Here is a 5649-nt window from a genome sequence, read left to right as displayed (position 1 = left end):
GCAAGGGTTTTTCTTTCATGTTTTGGAGCCCCAAATTTATTTTTCTGGTCCCAAACAGAGGCACATGAACAGCTGGCAGGCCGTCCATGCGGTGCCTGCAGCGTCTCATGGATGGAACAGCCCACCCACTCCGGCTCCCCAGAGAAGGGAGGTGGCTGTTCCACAGGGAAATGGGGAGGAAGGGAAGTGGTGGGTTGGGTGAATCGTTTTGTTTTATGCTGCATGTTTTCAATATTTTCCTTGCCAAATTCTGTATTGAGATGGCAATTCCCAGTTTTAGAAATTTCTAGGGATTTAGAAAAAGAAAAAAAGCGTATTGGTCACAGTGTAGTTGATGTGGATTCAGCCTCCTAGCGCCCCTGTGGACAGCAGAGCAGAACCCTGCCCGGTCTTTCTGCGCCATCCTCTCACCTCCTAGCGCTGTATCAGACGATGCTCTGCTGCTGTTCATAGGGTTTTCATGGCCAGTTTGTTCAGAAGTGAGCGGCCAGGTCCTTCTTCCTAGTCTGTCTTAGTCTGGAAGCTCCGCTGATACCTGCCCACCATGGGTGACCCTGCTGGTATTTGAAATCCTGGTGGCAGAGCCTTCAGCATCACAGCTACATGCAGCCGCCACAGTATGACAACCGATAGAGGGGTGGGGCAGTTCCCTGACCGGAAAACAGACCCTGGCTGCAGCAGTGTGAGCCAAATCTTAACCACTAGACAGACCACCAGGCCTGGCTCAACTTAGACCTTATCAACACTTAAATTTATGTAGTGATTGCACTGTGCCAGGCACTGTTTTAAGCATTTTACGGTTATTAATACATTAATCCTCACAAAAGCTCTATAACGTAGGTTTGATTAACCCCATTATACAGATGACAAACTAAAACACGAAGATATTAAATGACTTGCGCGTCATCACACAGCTAGTAAGGGGCAGGGCTGGGTTTGAAACCCAGGTGGTTTAGTTCTGGAGCACGGCCCTGTAGCTACCACCCAGGCTGTCCTGCTGCACTCTTACCAGCTTTTAGGTGACCCCTACATCACATCACTTTGTAGATACTCCTGTTGTGCAAGAAGCACACTGAATTTTTTTTTTTTAAACGTTTGCAACTTTATAATCAGAGTGCTACAAAACCAATAACGCTTCCAATAGAAATAGCACGGCTGAATTTCCATGGGCATTCACACTCAGCAACGTGAATTGCCTTCAGTCTCTTCTTTGCCGTCTTAAAGGCTGGGGCTTGTGCCACACACAAGGTCACTCAGGCTAGTGTGTCATCCTCCCTGCCCCCCAACAAAAATGTGGGCTCCTGCAGGGCCCCAGTCGGTCCTTATTCACCTTGTTAATTCCCGGCACAGAGCAGACCTTCAGTCAGATTTGCTGGGTCCAGTTAAATGTTGCCAGGGTACAGTCCCCCGTACAGGCTACATGATATACACAGGTTTTTAAAAATTCTCAGACCACATTTTCTAAATCAGTTTTAGAAAATTAAATAGCTGAGCAGAACATGAATTAAATCAGTGTTTGCTTTTCTGGGCCAGGGAAGTCGGTAAGTATCTCTTTGTAAATGTCAGTCGGTATTTGGGCGTCCCATCGCTCCGCTTGGATGACATCAGACCCAGGGGTTCTGTCAAGCCTGTTTTCTTTCTTTAAAGCATTGCTAAAGCATGTTTTGGTCTCCAGATGCTTACACTTCTGGTGATAAAACATTCTCCACCTAGAGAGGCATATAAAATAGATGGTTGGATGGCGAAGGACGGAAACATCTAATAGATTTGCTCTTGATAGAATCTATTGAAATGGTTAATATGCTTATTTGAACTTAAACCAAAATTGTCCCATTTGCTACTGTCGTCAAAATTATTATTCTGATCATTTGATAATTTTCCCCTAAAGATAGTCAATCTGTCCAGTTTTTACTGATAAAGTTTCCTGAAGGCCCTTTAGTTCCTGTGTCAGCCATCCCTCCCAGTCCCTGAGAGAGGAGGGTCAGTTGCCACTGTGCCCCTCACACCCACTCAGCCCACACCCCACAGGGACCCCTCACACCCCTCCTCCTGCTGGGCCCCCAGTGGTGACCCATCCCTCGCAGGTTACCATGATCCCATGAAAGCAGATTGAACTTCCTTTATTGTAGTTGCATGGATTTTTTTTCTGGGTCTATTTCCAAAAGAAACAGTCAAGAGGTGATTTTGAAAACATCAGTTCATGTATTTATTGAGTATCTACTTAATTGCAAAGCACTGAGCTAGGCACTATGGGATGGGTGTTTTTTAAAGATAAGATAATTCTGACCCTCCAGGAACTTAATCTAGTAGATGAGAGAAATCATGACGATGTTAAAAGTCAAATACAAAATAGTTATCATGGGACTAGGGTCAGATAGCTGGGTAGCCTGTGAGCCCACCCCTATTACTAGCTGTGTGATGTGGGGCTGGTGTCTAAGCTCTTTGAGTCTTAGCTTCTTCATGGTTGTAATAGGGATGATGACAATACCCACCTCCTAAGTGGTGGGGGGGATGGAATTAAACATATATGTGTAGCAGTGTTGGTGATGACCCACCCCACACCGCATATCCCTGTGACCCACCTCCATGTCACCAGCAGCTGTGGTGGGTAGTTTCCACAGGTAATAGCTTCCCCCCATTATGGACTGAATTGTGTGCCCTCAAGATTCCTATGTTTAAGCCCTACCCTGCAATGTGACTGTATTTGGAGAAAAGGCCTCTAAAGAGGTAATAAGGTTAAATGAGGTCGTAAGGCTGGAGCCCTAATCCAATGGGACCGGTGTCCCGATAAGAAGGAGAGACCAGGGCTGTGCGTGCACAGAGGAAAGGCCACGTGAGGACACAGAGAGAAGGCAGCCATCAGCAAGCCCAGGAGAGAGACCTCAGGAAATCAAACCACGACACCATGACCTTTGGCTTCCAGCCTCAAGAACTGTGAGAAATAAATTTGTGTTTTTAAGCCCCTAGTCTGTGGTATTGTGTTTATTGCAGCTTGAGCAGAGTAAGACACCTGCTCAGGCACTTCTATGTCTCTGCTTGTCCAAGGGTTATTTTTGGCACGCCAGGAGCTTGCTCAGCCTTCCAGAGGCCAACCCAGGAGTGGGGGGGAGTTAAGGCCTCTAGGGACAGCCCCAAGCAGCAGCAAAGGGGACTTCATGATAAGTGCCCCAGCCCCCTGTCGCCTGAGGGAACAGTTCTGAGATGTGGTGCTGAGTCTCCTCCGAAGGCCCGGCAGGGTTGAACCCACAGCACCGACCTGCGTGTTAACGCGAAGTCTCCCGGCTCTTCTCCTTCCTGCCCTGCCTTGTCCCACACCCTGCCTGCGCTTCCTGGGCTCACTTCCCAAATAAACAACCTTCCCACGAGTCCTTGATTCGGGGCCTGCGTTTGGGGGAACCCAAACTAAGTCAAGAGGCAGAGTCACGTTAGCCACTCAGTGAACATATTGTCCCCTAACAGGTGAAAACAAGATTTCGCAACAGAAGACCTGTTACAATGAAACCATTGGATTGCTTGCTAAATGAACACCATAGGCAGTAAGTCTTACAGGAATCAAGAGGAAAAATCAATGTTCACTCATTAGTGAGCACATGAAATCCTCTACATAAAGCTTTGGCTTTTCAAGCCGGAAAGGATCTCAGCTCCCAGTTAACTTACAAATTGTGACTCCACACAGACAAGGTCTAAATGACTAAAAGATACAGACCTAGCCAGTATTGGTGCAAAAACAGGATCCTCTGACCTAAAGCTGGAGCGGCCTCCCTGTAACATACCCTCAAAACTGTCAGGGTAAGCCACCCATAAATGGTCTAAACTTTCTGGAAGTTTATTTGGCAACGTTCAGGAAAAAGGCAAAGCAGGTGTGTTGTCCCCAAACTCCCCCCTAGAGGCCCCTTGAGAAGGAATTTATGAGCCACCGCATCTCCAGTCCCTTCTTTGACATTTATTGGCTCTTTGATGAATGTGAGAGCAATTTTTCTGTCAACAGCTCCTCATTAAGGGCCTGGTGGTGTTCTTCCGGACCATTATTTTACTCAACATCATGCCTGGTGACTGTGAGGAGAAGAGGTTCTGCTTGCAAACCATCCATCTTTGCAGCAGCAAAGAGCTCAGATAATCCCACTTAAATGCTCGTCCTGCGCTGACAGCCGCCTGGGGGCACGCACAGAGAATGTAGACAAATGGCCAGGCCTGAACGAATGGCTCATCTTCTGGCATCAGGCCTGTCCCTTCCTTTAAAGACATATTTCAAGTTTGATTCTGTTTCTTTTTAAAATAAATCATGGAGAACTTGTTGGTGAAATAATCACCAGGACTGACTTCTTAGAGACGACAGTTCTTACTGTGAATGACAAGCCTGCCTTGGAAAAGTCTGGAACCAGCAGGTGTTGGGAGACGGTGTCCAGTTTCCTTAACGGATTGTTTATTTCACCCCTCAAATGCACTGTCCTAAGATAGTAATGGTATAGGAGAGCATTTGGAGATGGCTGAAGTTCCTCTCATTCATTAACATCGATGTCAACCTTCACATCCCCTCCTCCACCTTCCCTACCACCAGATACGTGCGTCTAACCTGGGAGGGCACATTTTTAGAAAAGGTTTTTTTTTTTTTTTAATTTTTTGTTTATTGCAGTAACATTGGTTTATAACATTGTAAAAATTTCAGGTGTACATCATTGTACTTCTATTTCTGCATGGACTACGTCATGTTCACCACCAAAATACTAATTACAACCCATCACCACACACATGTACCGAATTATCCCTTTCACCCTCCTCCCTCCCCCCTTCCCCTCTGGTAACCACCAATCCAATCTCTGTCCCTATGTGTTTGTTTATTGTTGTTATTATCTACTACTTAATGAAGGAAATCATACGGTATTTGACCTTCTCCCTCTGACTTATTTCACTTTGCATTATACCCTCAATGTCCATCCATGTTGTCACAAATGGCTGGATTTCGTCGTTTCTTATGGCTGAGTAGTATTCCATTGTGTATATATACCACAGCTTCTTTATCCATTCGTCCCTTGATGGGCACTTAGGTTGCTTCCAAGTCTTGGCTATCGTGAATAAGGCTGCAATGAACACAGGGGTGCATGTACCTTTGCAAATTGGTGTTTTCAAGTTCTTTGGATAAATACCCAACAGTGGAATAGCTGGATCATATGGTAGTTCTATCCTTGATTTTTGAGGAATCTCCATACTGTTTTCCATAGTGGCTGCACCAGTTTGCACTCCCACCAGCAGTGTATGAGAGTTCCCTTCTCTCCACAACCTCTCCAACACATGTTGTTTCCTGTCTTGTTAATTATAGCCATTCTGATGGGCGTGAGGTGATATCTCATTGTAGTTTTGATTTGCATTTCCCTGATAGTTAGTGATTTTGAACATCTTTTCATGTGTCTGTTGGCCATCTGTATATCTTCTTTGGAGAAATGTCTGTTCAGGTCTTTTGCCCATTTTTTAATTGGGTTGTTAGTTTTTTTGTTGTTGAGATGCATGAGTTCTTTATATATTTTGGAGATTAAGCCCTTATCAGATGTATGGTTTGCAAATATCTTCTCCCAATTGTTAGGTTGCTTTTTCGTTTTGTTGATGGTTTCCTTTGCTGTGCAGAAGCTTTTTAGTTTGATGTAGTCCCATTTG

The sequence above is a fragment of the Ceratotherium simum genome, chromosome 32 (genome assembly GCF_057802395.1).
Source record: "Ceratotherium simum simum isolate JZ-2026a chromosome 32, ASM5780239v1, whole genome shotgun sequence".
Taxonomy (NCBI): Eukaryota; Metazoa; Chordata; class Mammalia; order Perissodactyla; family Rhinocerotidae; genus Ceratotherium; species Ceratotherium simum.
Note: the sequence above shows the minus strand (reverse complement) of the source record.